The sequence below is a fragment of the Heloderma suspectum genome, chromosome 3 (assembly GCF_057233095.1).
Source record: "Heloderma suspectum isolate Gila_16-S chromosome 3, 16-S_ref, whole genome shotgun sequence".
In the NCBI taxonomy this organism is placed as follows: Eukaryota; Metazoa; Chordata; class Lepidosauria; order Squamata; family Helodermatidae; genus Heloderma; species Heloderma suspectum.
In genome coordinates, this window is record NC_139460.1 from 156628052 (window position 1) to 156649302 (window position 21251).

The 21251-nt window shown below is 42.5% G+C and overlaps 1 protein-coding gene across 4 annotated transcripts in view; it reads left to right on the top strand.

Annotated features, from left to right (window-relative positions):
- TBC1D4 (TBC1 domain family member 4) overlaps positions 1-21251 on the top strand; it is a 119778-nt gene that overhangs the window by 25085 nt on the left and 73442 nt on the right. The window lies entirely within an intron of this gene.

The following is a 21251-nucleotide window of genomic DNA, read 5'->3' on the forward strand; positions in this document are numbered from 1 at the left end:
TCTTGGTGTTTAAAGGCTGTAGCACTTTAGGCATTAATTGGAATCAGTACAACATCATGCTAGGCATGCTTGAAATGTGTGTGCTGATAATCCCACGGCTGTGTGCAAAGCCTAAACATTTAAAAAGTTCTGCTGAATTCAGTGGAATTGTGTACATATAGCAAATATATGTTAGTGCTTTAGCTGAGGAACAAGCTGAAATTGGTATTAGTGGGGAAAAGACATATAGTATGTAGTTGCTATCTGTTGCTAGTTTACACAAAGAGCAGGTGCAAATGTAAGAACAGTTAGTGAACTGTATGACTGCAGGTAGGGGGATTGCACAATTGACTTTTCCTCCATATTAAAAACAAACAAAATGCTGCACATCAAAAACTAGATGTCAGTGGGAGGGAGGTTCTAATTTAGCTTTCCGCTTGATACTCCCCTATATGATTCTCATCCATTGGTCTGAAGTGGTACCGTCCAAGAAAAGCTTTACTATCTCTCCTGCTATTTGTGTGAAGTAGACTTTGGTCATTGTGATAGACGTGGCTTCCAGATGTTTTGGAGTACAACTCCCATCTTACCCTGGGCATAGCCTTTTATACTGTTTGAATCTCTATCCTACCTCCAGTACCAGAGGCAGTATGCCTATGTACACCAGTTGCTGGGGAACGTGGGTGGGAGGGTGCTGTTGCACTCATGTCCTGCTTGTGGGTTCCTGGTCGACAGCTGGTTGGCAAGTACATGAACAGAATGCTAGACTGCATGGACCCTTGGTCTGATCCAGCATGGCTCTTCTTATGTTCTTATGTTGCAGCAAAACACAGTCTTGTGGTACCTTCAAAAGATCAACAAATATGCCCAAACATAAATCAGACATTAAAAATATCTGAAAGCAGTGTGGGAGCACTTCATTCTCTCAGGGCATTCTGTAGCAGCCCTTAAAAGTTGCCATACTTGAAAGTTTTAAAAAGATACCAGCATGAAGTTGTTCAGTTTAGTTGGACTTCATTAGTATATTTGATGCTGTCGGACTCTGGTTTCAATGGAGGCTAGAACTGGCTAGCTCACTACAGAAAGTAATTTGTCTCTCTTCAGGGATGCATTTCTGCACCCATTTACCTGGGAGTAAGCCTGAGTGAACTCAGTGGGACTTACTTCTGAGTAGACATGTATAGAATTGCACTGTAAGGATACAGAAGAAAGTTCTACAATTCCCAACATTCCCTGGCCAGCCATGCTGTCTAAATAGTTCTGTCTAAATATGCATAGGATTGTGCCCTAGGTGTGTTACACCATTCATCTTACTAAGTGTATTTCTCACCAGTTGCTGCTGGTCAGGAGTGGGTCACTCCCATGTTGACTGGATCTGGTTCAGCAGTGCACACATCACATTATTATAAAGTCTCTTGAACTGCTTGGCCTTGTTATTGGGTGTTGTGCTTTTGTTTTTTGCTTTTTTGCAGTTTTAAAGAACAGTCTTCCCTTTGCGCATCTAGCCCATCTAAGCTTATGTTTCCAATATATATTTGTTAGTATTTAAGGTGCCACAGGCCTCTTCATTTTGGAAATATAGCTGATGATGTTCGTGGCACGGGTGAATGCCAGGATCCAAATAATCTTTTCAGCTAGGTTTGCATGCCCCCAAGGAGTTTGGGACTGCTTCATAGAATCATAGAATAGTAGGGTTGGAAGGGGTGTATAAGGCCATCGAGTCCAACTCCCTTCTCAAACAACTTAGTCCCCTGCAGCATAGAGCACTTTTAAAACTGTGGAAAGTTACAAAAACACATAACTCTATGGCCTGGAGACCTTCTGCTCAAACGGGGTGGACTTGAGATAGTCCTGTGCATAGCTAAAGTATCTCTCAGACTCAGGCCAAAACAATAGGAAGAGTTTCACTTGTTTAGTTCTGTGTGCCAGCCTGCAGTTAAAGGCACATGGCTGTGGCCCGATTCTTTTTTTAAAAAGTGGTAACGCTTGTCCTGTGTACTTTTTTTATATTCATAATTTTTAGTCCTGTATACATGACAGTCTGTTTCCTACTAATTTGTTCTCTGCTAGGGTATATTTTTGTTAGAATATTTTTTAAAAATCACACTGTATAAGCTAGATCATACTTTGATGCAGATAAGAATGTTTTGAAAAAATGTTGACACTCTGCTGTCACCACAGTCTGAAGCTGGTGAGATGTTTTTCACCCTCCTCTCTTCCTCTTCTGTTTTACTGCCCTGTATAAAAATGTCTGTTTGGCTATTATGTAAATGTGAGGAGGTTTTGCTTGTGGTCAATGTGAAGGAGGACATTAGACTACATAATTACAAAACACTGCTGGCTTATTAAGCTGCAGAACTTTAGTCGAGAAGGAACTCCTCCTTTCTTCAGGGAATGAGTTCGCTTAATCTGTTCCACTGTTTATAATACAGTTTCCTGCGATATGTTAATTTCTAAGAACAGCGTATTTTGTTCAGTAGCAAGAGTGGCTCACAAGCATTGACTCTGGGTGCTTCCAGATAAGACTTTTGTCATACAACTCCTCTGTGTCATTCATGGAATTTTATGGGGGATGGGCAGATATTGTTGTCTTCCACTTGTAATCCTGCTGTGTTTTTCCACTGCTGCTTCTATATTTTTTCTTTCCACAAAAAATCCAGTAAGGAAGAAAAGGCAGAATAGCTACATGGCTTTTGATTGGTATTGGTAGGAGCCGTACATCTGGAAGCACCCTTCCAGAGTAGCAGGGACATTGCTAGTTTCTTAAAAGATCCAGGGCACAGGTCCATAACACAAATTTGCGCACGCGAGTCTAAGCATACCTCTAATATGTATGTATGTATGTTTGTATGTGTGTGTGTGGTGTGCATGTGGTATGTGCGTATACATAAGAAGTGTGCACTGCCCCCCCCCCTTCAACTCAGACCCCGATTCGGCATTTTGGAAAACATCCCACTTCTGCTCTGGCCAATTTGTAGTCAGACCCCTGCAGATCAGCACTAAAACTGAGTCAATGTTTGGAAAAATGAGTCTTTATGCTTCCTGTTGACTACCATGGGAAATTAGAAAAAAATTGTATTTTTTTTTCTCTTGGTCAGAACGAGATGATAATTTCAGGCACAGTAACCCCCTAGAAGGGAATTACACCTGCCCAATGTCAGAAAAATAGGTGCAGGGTTTATATTTTGATTTTCTTTTAAAGGGAACTGCCAATAATATTTTTATTACTTGGAAGAATTGGATAAAAATTTCAGGATTCATTGCCCTATCAGAGGAGATCATGTCTGCCGAATTTCAGAATGCTTGCCACAAGGGTTTTTGTGCAAGTGTGGCCTTGACATTTTGAGGTCTCCAAAAGAGGACATACTTATCTACCTATTTTTCTTTTGGACCATTGTTCTGAAAATTATAGACAGCCTAGAGTTGTCCCTAAGTAAGAAACCAGCGAAGTTTCAGAAGGAAGTTTCAGAAGGCAGTTCATGTGGAAGGCAAGTTCTCCAATTTGGGGGAGGGAGTGATTTGCTTTCCCTTCCATTCACCCCTTCCCCAAAAGTTTTTGGGTAAATTTGTATGAAAATGCGCAGGTCATTAGAGGTGTTCCCCAGGCAAGAAACCTGCAAATTTTCTGAAGGATGCACATGCATACACATTTAGAATTACTAGAATTTAGTTACATTTCACCAATGTTAGCAGCAGGGGAACATGGGTGGGAAGGTGCTATTGCAGTCATGTCCTGTTTTCCATGGGCATCTGGTTGACCACTGTGTGAACTGAATGCTGGACTAGATGGACTTTGGTCTTATGCAGCATGGCTCTTCTTATGTTCTTAAATATAGGGTGCCTCTGAGTATGTGCAAAATGCTTTTCTTTCACCACTGAGTGCTTACGTTCTCACCCTACAAATTCTATTCCCCACCATGCAACCATCCCTCCTCATTCTACCATCCTCCAGCAACTCTTCATCAAAACAGATGTCTTGTTTTATGCAATTCTCCTCTACCTCCTTCTTGTTGTGCACAAGCTCTCATTGTATCTTCCTCCCCATAACTTCATTTGTGCCAAGACTTCACCAGCATTCAGCCAATGCATCTGTTTTCAAAACTACAGCTAAGTTATGGAGAAACTCTGAGCATGTACTAAGTGCCTTTCCCTCACCACTGAAACTAGAGTTCATGCCAAAAAAACACACACACCCCAATCCACAAATGACAAAACACACATACTGAGCTGAAAGGGTAATCAATTCATTAGATGGAATTGGGTAGGCACTGTATTAGGCTTGCAGTACCATGCTCACAGAACTCAGGACTTATTTCTGAGTAAACATGCAGAACATCAAGGTGCAAACCTCCCTGCAAAAGTAACTCGTGCTGGAATCCTGTGCACACTTTCCTGAGGGTAAGCCTGATTAAACGTAATGGGACTTCTGAGTAGGCGTACATAGGCTTGTATAAATGAGAAGTATTTATCTCCCCTCCTCTTAAAAAACAAATGCCAAACCCCTATTTTTTATTAAAGCTTTCTGTTCAGAGTAACATAGGAAGCTGCCATATACTGAATCAGACCCTGGGTCCAGCTAGCCCAGTATTGTCAACACTGACTGGCAGCAGTGGCTCTTCAGGGTTTCAGGGCAGATTCTTACCTAGGCCTACCTGGAGATGCTGGGACCTTCTGCACGCCAAGCAGGTTCTCTCCCACTGAGCTACAGCCCTTCCTGTTGCTGGATAATGGCAACTGACAAACAAAACAGCCCCAGGTTTGTTTCTCTGCAACCATGTGAACCCACTCTTCTCAAATACTTTAGTGAGGAGAAGGAAAAAAACCAACCCTCTTGTCTGTTTGTATAAAGTCAAATACAGTTCAGAACTTCTCTTGCCCACCAAAGAGAATTCTCTTTAAGAATAAAGAAGAGAAAGAAAGAATAGGATAGGGGGAGGAGGAAGAAAAGAAGAATGGTGATTGGAAATGCATTGGGGTGGGGGGTAGAGAAAAAAGAGCCAAGTGGCTCCTTTCAGAGAAGTAGTACTTCAGAGGAATTTAGGAAGCTGTGGAGGGTTTGTAAGGATTACATGTACTTAAATTAACTGTATGAAGTGAAGTGGCTGAGGGCTTTTTCTAGCTTTTTTAAAACTGTAGAAGCTATTTAAAAGCCCCAGCAGTTCTTCGATCATGATGCCATATAGTCCTAACCCTCCTTTTGAAGTAATTTGAGTCCTACAGCTATTTAGGAGAAATTAAAGTGGAGGGGGAGAAAGAAGTTTGTGGAGACTGATTGGATCCTTTGATATACTGCAGCTACTAAACCTCTACAGAAGCCCAAGGTTCTAGTTGGGGCAGTAAAATCAGATGCTATGTGAAATACCAGTATTTCACATGAAGCTCTTTCTTCCCTTCCTTCTCCTTCTTCAAAATTTCATTGCAAGCAAGCTCCCAATAGTGGGCATATAAGAGCAGAAAAGTAGGGGGAGAGAGTTTTTTTGCACCTCAAAAAAACCCTACACCAGAGATTAGGGATAGTGACCTTCTAATGGTCACCTTAAACACTTTCCAGTTAGGCTCTCTAATCTCCTGTGGCTTGACAGTTTGTACTGTTTGTTTTAGTCTTTGAGCAAAGGAGACTTTATGCATGGCTAGCACAAAAGCCACTGGACCGAAGTGTCTGAAATTTGGCGGTTCAGTCAGCTCCATAGGGGCTGCCAGGTCCCCAAATTCCATGCATGTATGTGGAAGCACACAAAAAAATTACAGCTCTTTGTTTTGACACATTTTCTTGAAAAAAGCAAATTTTACCTGTGGCTAACACAAAAGCGACTAGGCCTAACTCCAAGTGCTTTTCCCCATGCAGAGAGAGACATGGAGAAAAGCTAAATGGGTGGAGGGTTGGACCAAATGATGTCATGGAAGGGGAAGGGTATTGTTGTGGAGCCCCACCTCCTGACATCCAGCCCATGGGGGGGAGGTCTGGGAGATCAGTCCAGACCCCGGACCCCAACAAGTTTGGCACTCCTGTTTTAACGCAGAAACTGAATGAACTGACAGATTGTCACAGTCCTCAGGGTAGAGCTTCTGTGGATAATCAATTCAGTGGATGAACATGGTATCAGGTAGCAGAAAAGGAATTCATAGTAAAATTTGTATCAGTCTGGCTTTGAAGAGAGACTGTGGGCTTCCCCACAGCAGGCTTATATAGTGTGATCAAGATTGGTTACTCACTGAAGTTTGTGGGTCCTTTTCATTACATCATTGTCCTCTGGTGCTTCTTCCACAGTTTTTTAGCTTTATTCTGTCATGATTTAACGCTCTGAAATGCAGTAATAAATATACATTGCCATCAAACAAGGTGATGCATTTCTGGGATAGCTAGGGGTGTAGGAACTCCACTTAACAGTGGGAGGGGGAGGCGATCCATCCCTTCCCCTGGAATCCTCCCTGGCTGGTTCCACTCAGCGGCGAGTCTGTGGAGCTGCCGGCCGGGCCCATCCGCAGCCAGACTTCCGTCCGCTGCTGGGCTGCGGATGCAAATGGCATCCAGCGTAGCCGACGCCATTTGCGTCCCTGCTCGTTTTGTGATAGGCTACGTAAATATTTACGTAGCCTATCACCGAAAACAGCAGGGACACAAATGGCGTCGGCTACGCCGGACACCATTTGCATCCGTAGTCCAGGGCAGTGGCAGATGGCAGCGGATGGACCTGGATCGGCCAGCAGCAGGTAGGGTCCGTCCCGACTTTAGTTCGCGGGGTGGCGGCGGGGAGCAGTCCGTTCCGCCACGGACTCCGGGGCGACTCATTGGAGTCCATGGCGGATTTCTCCACCATCCCTAGGGATAGTGCAATATCGCTACAGTGTCACAGCACCATCTGTTCAACATATGGAACTTCCCCACAAAGGAACCCCCCCCCAAAGGGGGGGAAGGAAAGGGGAATGCGTGTGTATTGTGCTGATCGTAATCCTGGAAGGACTCCGCAAGGAGAAAGCCCAGTAGGTTGCTGGATGTTTGCTTCAATGAGAGAAGCCCTATGAGTTTTATGCATATTAGAGACACTTAATTTGTAGCTAACCTCCTTTTTTGCACACTATGCTTAATACCACTCATATATTGTAGATACCTTTTTCAATGAACATGGCATGTTTGTTTTCTACCTACTAATAACAGTTCCACCTTGCTTTTATCCATATGATGAAGTAGTTTTTACTGGGGAGGCTCATATAGAAGAGTTAAATTAAACAATTAGTTGGACTGAAAAGTGCTCCTTCATTCTTCTTCTGACTTGTATCCTAATTAGTGGTCTGACTGAGTATTTGTACAGAAGAAATACCTGAAAGTTTGGCTTTCTGCATTTAAGATGTGCTCAGTTCATTTATATTTATATATATATATATATATATATATATATATATATATATATATATATACACACACACACACACACACACACACACACACACACTCTCTCTCTCTCTCTCTCTCTATATATATATATATATAGTTTCTTGGCCGCCTTTCAATGCAGAAGCCCTCCCAAGGTGGCTTACAACAATAAAATACATCTTTTTCAGCTACCTTTGCTGCAACTTTCTAGCAAGAGTGTTGCTTTTTTTAAGGAGGTGATTGATTAAAGTTAAAAGACTGTTGATGACAAAACTAATTAACCATACATAATTCAGTTCTTGTGAGCTACTAGAGAAAATGTTAAGACTCTGAATTGTAATAAATCAAACTAATTATCCCACTGGATACAGACATTTGGGGCCAAGAACCAAATTATCTTGTTGTGGGAATGTTATGAATAATGTAGTTGAATGTTTGTTTTCCAAGTTTTTAAGTGGGGTGCTTTGTATATTTGCTAGATGGGTTAAAGTTAATGGCTGGGATCCAAGGAACTACTTTAGGCGTGACCAAGAGCTTTGACATGCCTAGTGGGATTTTTGGCTCTGAACAGCTGGCTGCAGTGGCATATTCCAACTGCTTTCAAAACTCGCCTTAGCTTCAAAAGCAGTTTGTCTCGTAGCAGAGAGAGCCCGCTATTGACAAACTCAATCCCTAACCATTTTTGAGCATTCTGAGCTAGTCAAAGAATTCTCTGGATCCCAGCTAATAGTAGTTAGTAGGTGACACTGCCTTGTAGGTTGGTGCTGTAGTTCATTTGGCTGCTGACTCTGTGTTCTGATTTTAAGTTTGTTCTCCTTCAGGCCTCACATTCCTAAGACCTTGGCCTGTTAATTTACTAAATGCATGTACATAAGGAGCTAGGGATGCCAAAGTTCCACTATTCCAGCCTGGCACCCTCCAGAAGTGTTTGACTACAAATCCCACCATCCCCAACCAGCATGGGCTAGCTGGTATAGATGGGAAGTATAGTCTAACACCTCTGGAGGGTGCCAGGTTGGGGAAGGTTTTCACTACTTCCATATATGCACAAACATTGTTATGAGTCATGGCCAGGGATAATTGCCATGAGCAAATGTGTTGCAGAAAAATATACCTCAGATTCAACACCCCTAGTCTGTGAGGCTGGGGCTAGATATTCATTTTCAAGCCTAATTGCCACACCGATGGTAGGGGAGATCTTTGTGGAGGTTGCAATTGTGTGTGTGAGACAGAATGGATGTGTTTGTGTATGAGAGAGTGGGGTGATCCAGCCCACTTTTTCCTTTGGCCCCACCCACTAATGTCATGCAACACACACGTGTGCACACGCACACACACAGGGATGTTTAGGCACACCGGAATGCAGTCCTCAGGTTGAAAACATTTCCACATGCCTGTGTAAAATAGGAAAACCAGCTCTAGAATGATCAGGGGCTCTCCGTCCTTATGCTTTATCTGTCATCCTAAAGTAAACATTCTGTGACAAGGTTTCCATCTTGCAAGGGCAATTATGTTAAATATATATAAGTACACACGCTATATGATATAGGATATATGCGTAAGACCATACAGCTGCAGTTAAAGTAACTAATGAGGACTTATGGAGGAGCTCACAAAGGGAAGGGTGGGGCACAGAGTCACCACCTCAGAAAGAATGAGGCCAAGTACTTCGATTCTGCACATCTGGTAAGTCATTACCAGGTGGCCCTACAATGAACAGGCTCAGGCAAGAATACCCTTCCCTTCCAGAATTAGACCTGATCCTAAACCTCAGTAAGAACTTCAGTGAAATGAAAGGCCTAAAATACGAGAGTTCCCAAATGAGCAAGGACATTTTTAAAAAGCTGGTCTCTCTGCAGAGAGAAGAATTCTACTGGTAGCCTCCGTAGAGCCATATATAGGCAAAGAGGAAATTATGGTCACTGCAGTTTGGGTTAGAACCTAATTGTCACAGGGCATGTCTCCTCCACATCTCTCCCCCAGTTACAAGATATCACTATACTGCAAGTTTCCCAACCACATGCCACTGGCTGTCACATAAGGGGACTTTGCCAGGCAGGTTATATGGGGGGATTGGAGGAAGAGACATAAGGCTGCCATTTTTGAGGGCACCCACATGTCTTATAATACCTGCTCTCAGCATCACAGACTAGGACTTTTGAATTGGAGGTATATTTTTCCTCATTTGCTCATGGCAGTTATTCCTGATAATGACTCATGAGAACATTCGTACTGTATTTCTCCTTGTTGTCAGAGTCAGCTGGGGCAGTGGAGGTGCTGGACCAGTGCCTGGAGGCTGCAATGGGCTGAATGAGGGCCAATAAACTGAAGCTGAATCCTGACAAGATGGAAGCTCTATGGATTGGTGGTTTCCGAAACTGGGATTTGGGTAAGCGACCTGTCCTGGATGGGGTTGCAGTCCCCCTGAGAGAGCAGGTGTGTAGCTTGGGAGCACTCCTAGATCCATCCCTGTCACTGGAGTCCCAGGTGGCCCAGAGTACTTGGGGCCGGCTTCAGCTGATCTGCCAGCTTTGGCTTTTCCTGGGCAGGGATAACCTAGCCACAGTAGTGCACGCACTGGTAACTTCCCAATTAGACTACTGCAATGTACTTTACGTGGGGCTGCCCTTGAAGACAACTCAGAAGTTGCAGCTAGTGCAAAATGCAGCACCTAGACTTGCAAAGATCACATAACACCAGTCTTAAAGGAACTGCACTGGCTACCAATACGCTTCCGGTCAGAATTCAAAGTGCTACTGATGACATTTAACGCTCTAAGCGGCTTGGGGCCTTGATATGGGGGGGGGGGGCTTCCCCCTATATATGCCTGCCTGAGGATTGAGATCTGTTGGAGGAGTCCTCCCCTATGTCCCACCAGTGCAAGACATACACTATGGTTAGACACGGGAGAGGGCTTACTCTGCTGTGGCACCCCCGTTGTGGAATGTCCTCCCCTTGGAGGCCCGACTGGTGCAGACATTGGTTTCATTTTGGCACCAAGTTAAAACACAGCTTTTTATCAAAGCTTTTGAGGGCTAAATGCAATACATTACCTAAAGTAGCACACTGTTTTAACTGTTCTATTGTTTTAGATATTACATTGGTATTAGCTTGCTTAATGGTTTAATATGTTTTTAGATGTTTAAGTTATTTATTATTTTATACTGTCTAAATTGATTTTATCTGTACGCTGCCCTCCTAATGATATAGGGTGGGATATAAATGTTTTAAATAAAATAAATAAATATATGGAAGTAGTACAAACTTACACAACCTGGCGCCCTCCAGATCTGTTAGACTATATCCCCCATCACCCCCTAGCCCATGATGGTTTGGGATGGTGGGATTTGTAGTTGAACACTTCTGAAGGGCACCAGGCTGGAAGAGAGGAACTTTGGCATCTATAGCTTCTTATGTGTACGTAATACACATGTAGTTAGTAAATTACAGGCCATGGTTGTAGGGATGTGGTGGTGGTGGTGGTATTGCAATGCACAGGGGGAATTAACCCATTCCCTACCCAGCTGTGACCCCCCCCCCCTGCAAATCACACACACACACATGTATGTGTGGCACCGGTGGAATCTTTTTAAAAATAAGCCTAATAGTTGCACAGTGGGGTGAGGAGGTCATTCCAGGCCAGAGGTTCCCCACACTTGTTCTAACCCATATTAACCCTTCAGATCTTTCTAACCAATTGATGGATGCTTCCTTGGGACAAGTGATTTTTCCATGAGTAAGTAATATTCTTAGTAGGCATTCTCAATTAGTTGGCAGTATTCTTTGGTAAGTGAAGGTACGAAGCTTCCTGCAATATTTAAAAGGGTTTGCTGAAGGACACGAGCTGCCAGGTGGTTTATACAAGGAAATCCTTCTGGAAGCAGAAACCTCTTGGAGCTGGAAATAACCAACTTTCCTGCAGTAGCCATTAACTAATGTTCCACTGCACATACCTATAATATTTTTTAAAATCTGGCAAGAAGCCAGAACAGCCAGTCTTTCAAGGTCACAGATACAATCACTTTTATTAAAATGTGTGCAAGACAAGTTCGTGCAGTCCTAACTTTGTACACAGCTATGCCCACATTCCTAACGTGGGTTATGTGGAGGACAAGGTGAAGTACCTCAGATAAACAGCTAGGTAAACAAATGACTTGCCCTACTATTCCAGACTAGTTTTCAGTTTGCTAAGACTGGACTCAGAAATGTTCAGTCCTGAAATAAACAGGAAGCAGGACAGGGGTCTGTACTCTTCATGAGGGTGAGGGTATCACACACTGAAGTATTTGTTTACTAAAGTTGAACAAGCCTCAATTTTTCTTTTCTGGCTGCAGCCCTAAGTAGACTCCACTTGGAATTCAGTTCTGCACCACCAATAGAATCTAGTACCCAAGGCTGTCCCAAGGCTGCCCCATTTGCTGCCTAAGGTGAAGCAGCAAATGCCCCCCACACACACACACCTATTTTTGCATATCATCCCACAAGCACCTCTTCTGGTCCCTGGCAGCAGCAGCCATAATAATAATAATAATAATAATAATAATAATAATAATAATAATAATTTAAGAATTACCAATTTGCTGCCCTTTCAGAACACCCAAAATAAGTTTCTTCAAGTGGCCAGCCCAGCTGACAAATGTGTTTTGGATTAGCGAGTCTGTGATACTGTTTATTCTTCAATTTCACTCAGTCTGTTTGTAATGCAATAGCCCTGTTCAGTTGGTCCCCCCCGCCACACACACACAAATTACCATCACTTGAGAGGGAGAGTGTAGATGAGAATATGAGCTCTGCCCGTTCCTGCACATACCCTGTTCCTGCAGCCATCTACTTGTTGGGAGCTGATAGTCTACAAAGAGGAGCCTTTTCTAGGCTCCCTGCATGATTTAGCACCCAGAGAAACTACTCAAGTAGAGAACGTCAGCCCCTAACATGTGGGAGGCTGCAAGAATGAGGACTTGCAGGAGGGGTGAAGCAAACAGGTTCTGCCTTGTGAGATGGTAATTGTGTGGGATATGGGAGATTGACTGGATAGGGCTGTAATCTAACAACAGGTTTCTTCCCATTTGTTTTCTTTCAATTTTGCTATGGTAACAATAAAAAGGAAAAAATTAGAACGGGAAGACATCAGTCACTAACCCCACTACCATGGGGACAGAAACTGACGTTATGGGGCAATTAAGAGAGGCTATTCAAGGTGCAGTTAATTTCTAATCCTTCAGCCTCACACAACAAGAAGCAATAATACAGACTGAACTTGCAAGCGGAAAGCTTTTCCTTAAAACCACAGGAGCTCTGAAAAGCATCAGCAGCTGGGTTGTATCCAATGTTAGGCTAACTTAAGTCCCTTTCATTTCAGTGGTTCTACTCTAGGTAGGACTAACATTAGATACAACCCACCAGACCACTAGTGCTGCAGTTTATTTTTATTACCGAAAAATCACCACAATCACATTTCAGGGGCCAAAGAAACACTAGAATTATGCAATATGTTATCTGGACTTTTCATAAATCATGAGTGAAAAAAAGATGACAGTTCCAGAGAAAAGGGATAGTGTGGAAGCAAGCCAAATAAGTAATACTCTGATGAATAATAGAGCAAATCTGAGAGGACTTGGAGACCTTGGCTTTGTGAGGACTTTCTGTTGATTATGGCTTGCCAACTCAGTTATATTGCAAGCATGTAAGAGTTTTTTGTTTTTATGGCTTGATTTCAACAACCATAAGTTTTGTCTGCACAAGCTTAGTTCTAATGTGTTTCTACTAGCAAGTGTGTCCAGGCTGTGTGTTGTAACATACAAGCCTCTTAAAGGTCATTATGAGGGAGGAACTCCATGTCAATGTGGTAGTGAAACATTACACTTGCAAGCATGGTTGTTCAGCTCAGAAAATGAGAAGTAATATTGATTGCAGAACCTGCGGTTACTCTTTTTTCCACTTAAACCAAAAAAAAACAAAGCCCCAGAAAAACCTTCAGTTTACAGATTCTGAAATGTGGTTTTGTGAAGAATAACAGTTAAGCCTGATAAAGCAGCCTTGACCAACCTGGAGCCCTCCAGATGTATTGGAGTGGCTGGAGATAATGGGAGTTGTAGTCCCAAAACATCCGGTGGGGTGGCAGATTGGGCAGCACTGTGAAAGACGATCCCTGCAAGCTGCCAGACTTATTTTCATCACTGTGCCAATTCAAAGAATGAAATGCTACCTTAACAAGTGAAGAGATGCTGGAGCTTTGTGCACCAGCACACAGACCCTTTGCTCCCTTCTTCATGTGAGTGATTAAGCCAGGAAGCTGCAGTTAACCATAGTTCCTTGATACATCTAACGCAGGAACAATGGTTAATCACTTCCAAACAAGCGAGGATTTGGAAACCATGGTTTAAAAGTTGGTTTCGAATTCTGGATTGTTTGGAAGATATTAACCATAATTCCTGGTTCAGATGTAACAGTGAGCTATGGTTAACTGTTGCTTCCTAGCTTGCACGTGCAAAGGAAAAGGCAAAGTGGGAGCAAAGGGGCAGTGTTTTGGTGCATGAAGCGCATGCAGATCCTGGTTTATTTAAGCCAGGGTTTGATCATCTGAACACGGCCTATTGTCTTTCAGAGAAGTGCACTGTATTTGTTCATGATTAAGGATACATTTGCTCTTTTTCAGGGTAATGCTGCATTGGAAGAAGTGTTGAACACTGGGGCACAAACATACACTGGGGTCTGAACTGGTGACTCTTCAGGAAAGAAGATTTTGAGGTTGAATAGACAGGTCAATGAAAATGTCAGTTTGTGTGTAGTGGCAATGGGTGGGGAAAAGCAAAATCCATTTAGGGATTATTTCAAGAAGAACTTGCTAGCACCTTTAAAAATACTTATATTAAGAGCTTTCATGTGTTTTCATGGACATATATTTTCCAGTTATAAAATGGATTGAAAGCTCATGCTCTTAATATAAGTTAGTTTTTAAGGTGCTACAAAGACCTGGGCTGCAATCCTATGCCCACTTACCTGGGAGTAAGTTCTGCTGAAGTCAATGGGACTGTTTCTGAGTAGACATTGATTGGATTGTGCTGCAAGTCTTTTTTTCTTAAAGAGAGACTAACCTAGTTCTGAATCGGAATTTCATACATGTTGGAGATCGTTAGGAAAGAGAATTAAAATAAAATGGTATGTATAATATATAAATTGATATATAAATCTATATTGTGGGTACCAAGTGTGTATGATGCAACATCAGTTAAGAAATGGTCTCATTCTCCTACTCTTAGTCCCACACTCCTTGTCAAGAGATTCTGCAAGCCCAGCCTGATCTTGTAATAGCGGAAGTGTTTTTTGTTTGGAAATGATTTCAGTGGTGCACATTGGAGTCAGGAGTGCTTAAGTGGGTGGGCTTGAGTGTGCTCATGTGCTCGCCATTTGAAACTCGCATCTATAATCAACTAAAACTTTGATTATCAGCAGGAGCTGATTGTAAGGGTGGAGCTACAAAGACTTGTTGACTTCTTGAGGCTTTCTTGGTTCTGGTGTGTTCCTTTGGTAGGGAATAAATTAAAAAAGAACTATTAAAGATTTTCCTCTCACACAACTGGAAACCTCATGTTTAGCAAAAACAATGATAAGTTGTGGCACCTTCAAGACTAACACATTTATTCTGGTATAAGCTTTGGTGGAGTATAGCCCACTTCATCAGTTACCTTATACTTCAGTATCTTAAAAAAAGCACGCACGTCGAGGTTTTGGCAACATGCACGTTTATTTGAATTGTTAAAAGTAGATTCGTCATTTTAATTAAAGAAATCCTAGACAATTAACAGTATGAGTTTTTAAATTAGCTAATTTACATAAATCGATATGTGAATTAAGTACTTCAAAGAAACAAGCTTCTTTCCTCTGTGTTCTGATGACATGTCATAACAGGCACCATTTTAGAAGAGGCATTCTTCCTGGGTGAAAGAGGAGGAAAGAATACCTCTTCTAAGATGGCGCCAGCATCTCATATTTCTCAGTACTTACATTAAATATAATCAAAATATATTAAATCTGCTGCCCAATTTGAGGACATCTCTTTAATAGATTAGTTTGCTGTAATTTCTTAATCCTATTTGATAATCCATTTTCTACATAAGAGAATGAATGTGGTGTAGTGGTTAGAGTGTTGGACTGGACTGGGACTCAGAAGACCCGGGCGTTTCTGTCTTATCCGGATCTTTTTAGCTGTAGTTTCTAAAGTTAATATGCATATTACCCCCGCCCCCTCGCATGTGCGCACGCAATACAAAGTATCACATCATTGAGAGAGCTCTGTACCTTTTTGGTATGCAATTAAAGAAGAGGATATAGATCGCTGTAGCTAATGTTATGGTGTTGTTTCTTAGACAGTAAAATAATAATTATGGAGGCCCTTCAGATACTTTGTAGTGGAAAAACACCTGCTCGGTTCAAGTATTTTGCTCATGGTCTATCAATTCAGAGTTGTGTTGCATGAACCTGATACATGCTTCCATGATTTCTGAGCTTTTGAGAAACCCAGATGATTCCAAATCTTTACTGAAATGTAGCTTTGTAACTTCCTTACTTAAATGGTCAAATGCACAGATGGTGATTCCTGCTCTAGAAATTTTATTACCTCACATATCTCACTTGCAAGTTCTGAAATACCTTGGTCTGCTTGGCTAGGATTGCAATCTGATGCACACTCAATCTGGGAGTAAGCCCCAGTGAATTCAGTAAACATGCATAAGATTGTGCTGTAAGATGGTGAACCTGTGTGTGTGCGCTGTCCTGCTTCAGAGGCTCATGTGAAGGAATGCTTTTTCATCAAAAATAACTTTTTGGACATAGTTAACAACATGTGAGGGAAACGGCTAACCTAAACCCCTTTCCCTTAATATTTAGTTATTTATGTGCAGGGCGGTGGTGGTGGTTGTATGGAGGATCATTGCCAGGTGAGCACCCAGCTGCAGTCTGAACTGGTACAACCTAGATACAGGTTTACCACCAGTGAGAATTGGGCTTAATGTGTTGCTGAAGGAAATAGTGTTATTCCAACTGCAACTCTCTGGCATATCTAACAAGACGCAGCATAAAAAGCTGGAACTCTAGAGGGAGTTGGTGCAGGGAAGGAATGCAGGAACAGTCCAGTAAAAGTTATAGTTGTGCCTGATAATAGTGTAGCATGATTGTGTCACTTGCTACTGAAAGTGGATGGCACTATCATTCCTTCAGGTTGGCACAAATCCATCGCCAGTCTGTGGCATGATAGCATCAAGTAGCTTTTCAGATGGAGTTGCAGTGATGCACGGTATTGGTTGTAGCTTCCAGCTGGATTCCATCTACAAATGGGAGGTGAAGAGGGCTAAAGTTCTTTCAAAGCTGTAACAAGGACCTGGCTGGCTATATATTTAAATTATCCTTTTCAACTGCAAAGCTAGTAGACAGACTATTTAAAAAATCACGTGCAGTTTTGTTTTATTACAGCATTCCACTCCTTGCTTTTTTCTTTTCTTTTTTCCTACTTACCTGGTTAGTTTTTCAATAATTCAAGAGGCCCAAGACTGGCCATAAATGATTAGAACCTCTCTTCTTGCCTAACCAAAAGGGATGGTATATATGCTTTTCAAAATGCTACAGTTGGGTTCTAATCGTAGTTGATTGTTTCTTTGTTTCTTGAGAAATCCCTAAGCTCATATAATGAGAAAGAAGGCTTCAACACAAGATGCTGGGAGCAGGACAGTGTGATTTAACTGTACCTAAACTGCCTAGCAGTTGAAGAGCCAACAGAAAGGAGTTTCCCCCAAACCTCCCAGGCAGATTCTGGCAGGGCTTCCAATATGAATCCTGTGCTGTGTTCAAGTCTAAAGTCTAGTCGGAATGGATCCAAGGAACGTGCTTCATCCAGGAGTGTCTGGAGCTCTGATGGAGGGGCCACCTGCATAGTTAAGCTATGGAATTCACTTCCACAAGATGTAGTGATGGCCACCAATTTGGATGGCTTTCGAAGGGAATTGGACAAATTCATGGAGGATAAGGCTATCAATCGCTACCAGTCCTCATGGCTACATGCTACCTCCAGTGTCAGAGGCAGTATGCCTATGTACACCAGCTGTTGAGGATCATGAGTGGGAGGGTGCTGTTCCACTCATGTCATCGTTGTGGGTATCTGGTGGGCAGCTGGTTGGCCACTGTGGGAACACAGTGCTGGACTAGATGGACCTTTGGTTTGATCCAGCGTGGCTCTTCTTATGTTCTCCAGCTCCAGAGGTGGGCAACCTGTGGCCATTCAGTTGATGAGGGACTCCAGTTCTCCTTAGACCTGGTAATGAGGGACAGTGCCTTCCAGAAACTTGCATTTCCGGTCGTTTAGGGGCTTGTCCCCAGAAGCACTACATCGCCATTGCTGGCGGTAGGGACCATGCGCATGCTGGGAACTAGCAGTGCTGGCTGCCAGCAGTAGGGTGTCATTGGATCCTAGCCAGAAAAGCCTAAATTGCCCTAGGGTAAGGAGCCTTGGCTGGATACTGAAATCCCCCAGAACAGTAAATTTTGAAGGGCAGGGGTTACCTCTGAAAGTCAAAGGGGATAGAATATTTTCCCCAAACATTGCAAAATAAAGGGGTAATAATCAAGTTGCATACAATAAAACACTCATATATGGTCAGTATATTCAATACATACAGTATTGCATCAAAATTGATATTATGGAAATGAGCAAATCACAGAAGTGGGAGAGAACAGATAAAGTAACAGATGGTTTGAATACACATTCTGGAAATGTGGGTGTTCAGGATCGTAAATATGAGTTCAAACGATTTTTGCCATGCTTCAAATATCACATCTGTGTTCATTCCTGTTTGCTCATTTTGTTTTCTGCATGAAATTGATTTGGATGTCGTACTTTCAGTATATTGCATACATACAGTTGGTGATCTGGTTCACAAATAAAGGCTAACTATGGGTTAAACAACCCATAGTTAGCCATGGTTGTGCTGGAGCGAACAGTTTACATCTGCTTCGTGAAACAACCCAGGAACACCCCGTTCCTGTGTTGTTGTGATGTGCAAACTCAGCATTCTGGGTTGTTCAGGGTAAAACAACCAGAGTTTTAACTTGACAACATACCATGGGTGATGGTTGGGTTCAAACTTTGGGTTGTTTAACCCTAACAACTCAAAGTGCTGGATTCACCCATCATGACGACAACCCAGGAACAGGACGTTCCTGTGTTATTTCAGGAAGCAAATGGGCAGGAGCCAGCTTGCTTGTGTACACTCTCAAACAACCCATGGTTTGTTAACCATGGGTTGTTTGATCATGCAAACTGGGCTGGTGTGTCTGTTTACCGTATGTGTCTTGATTATCCTTCTCCTTGCCCTGCTTTTCTGAGAACAGCATGGCCAGGGAGACTGCTATGAAGCAGGGCAGGGAGTTTCTTGATTCCTAACACTACGTACCCATAATCCAACTTAGCAGACTTTTACCCTGAATATCTAGCGATGCGGGAAGGGATTCTTATGGATAATTCACATTCAATCTCACTAGTCTCCTAAACAAGGTTGCTGCTGTACTCAAAACCCAATTGGTCAAAAACTGATTTGCCAGTACCATTGAGACGGGCTTCTTCTAGAGTCACCTATCTCCTACAGGATAGCAGCCCTAGCAGCCTTAATGAATATAGGCTGCTAAGCAAGCCCTGTGCTCAGATAGCTTTAGATTAAAAATCGTAGAAATTGTCTCTGTCATTTTCAGAGAACAGTGTAACAATTCCCTTGCATCTCCAGCCTTACACAGTCAATAAACCTTTATTAAGGTTTATTAAGACTGTTCCTTAAATACAAAGCTCCTTTTATTTATTTATTTATTTATTTATCGTATGGCACATTCACATCGTATTACAATAAAAACAGAGAGCATAATGAAATATAAAAGCTCCTATAGGCTTGTTCATACAAATAGGAAGGTATTTTATCTATCTACTTCATGTGCCCCTTTCTTATGATCAGCATAGGAATACTTAATGAGTACATTGCAGACTTTCAATTTCCAGATGAAAATGTGTTATGTGTTCTTTGGTTTTAATTTTTGTGAACCGCCCAGAGAGCTTCGGCTATTGGGCAGTATAGAAATGAAATGAAATGAATAAATGAATAACATGATTTTACTTTCAAGATGGAAATTGAAAGTCTGCAATGTAGTCATTAAGTATTCCTATGCTGATCATAAGAAAGGGGGATTAAACAGAGCCCTGTGGAACCCCATGGCATAATTGCCATGGCACAGAGCAATAATCCCCCAGCATCACTTTCTGGAGTTGGCCATCCAAGTAGGAGCGGAACCATTGCAATGTAGTGCCTCCAACTCCCAACCCAGACAACCTATCCAGAAGAATACCATGGTTGATGGTCTCGAAAGCTGCTGAGAGGTCCAGGAGAATCAACAGGGTCACACTCCCCCTGTCCCTCTCCCGGCAGAGGTCATCCCACAGGGCAACTAAGGCAGTTTCCGTTCCAAAACCAGTCCTGAAGCCTGATTGAAATGGATCTAGATAATCCGTTTCATTCAACAGTGCCTGGAGCTGTCCTGCAACCACCCGTTCAAGCACCTTGCTCATATTGGACAATGCTATTAAGCTCATGTTTTAGTTAATTTCTTCATAATGTTAGGTAATTTTTTTGTAAGGAATTTATTTCAGAAGAGAAAAATGGGTTGGATCCAGATCTAATCATACTTAAAGTAGACCCATTGAAATAAATAGAATAAGTCATGACTAGCTTAAGTCCCATTTAATTCAAGAATGATTAAGTCTGGATACAACAAAATATAACAGGCAAACCGCCCCCACACCCATAAGAGTTAGACAGCAAAAACAAAAACAAACTTCTGTTCAGTTTTATATGAGTCTAATGCATATTCCAGAATACAGTAAAACCAGTTGGTTACCCACGAACACAGTTAGAAAAAAATCAAATCTAACTAAAGGCTTAACTAACTACATTCATTGAAACATTCGGAGTGTTACATCTTTTATCTTTACAAAACTTCCTTAAACACAACGTTCTTGGTGTAAACTCCAGGGCAGCCACTGTAACATCCTTGTTCTGGTCCATCAATGACATGAATCTTGAGGTTTGCCAATGAGCAAATACAACTCATGGCAACATAGAGTTGTCCATGGCAGAAGACAGGTGTAGGCAGATGGATGCCAACTTGGTCCATAGTCTGTCCCTGGCTCTTGATGCTAATGGCAAAGGCCGGACGAATGGGGAACTGGCGATGTTTGAATTGAAAGGGGAGTGATGAGTTGGGAGGTGCTGATCCTTGGCAGGTAGACCTGCTTGCCCTTAGCCTGTCCAGTGAGGGCTTCCCGATGCAGTTGTAGACAATTGTTGCACATGGCAAGCACGAACAACCTTGTGCCTTTGATAAGACCCCGAGTCACGTTCACGTTCCTTAGCAGGATGACCACAGCACCCTTCTTCAGAGTCAGCTTGCTTGGTGGCAAACCTCTTGGGATGAGAGTGTTTCGGACCTCCAAAGGGTATTTCATATTGAGCCTGGTATCATCGCCAGTGACTTCATCTATGCTCAGGTAGGTCCTTCCCTCACCTTTCATTCTGTCCAACACCATCTGGTTGATGTCACGGTTCTTGTTCTTGGGGCAGAGAATGACCTTGCCTGCATTAGCACATATAGCTGCCTCGCTAAAGTCAGTCCCATAGGCAGCAGTGACACTGTCCTCATTAACAATCCATGAGTCTGGGATCTTGATTATGTCTTCTCCAACAAATGGGAACTCTTCCACGGTACCATTACCAACAGTCAGAAGGTAGGCAGCAAATTCAGATTCACTCTCCAGGGTGTGCATGTTGCGAGTGAGTTGCAATTTGGTGACACTGTTCCAGGCATTAGATTT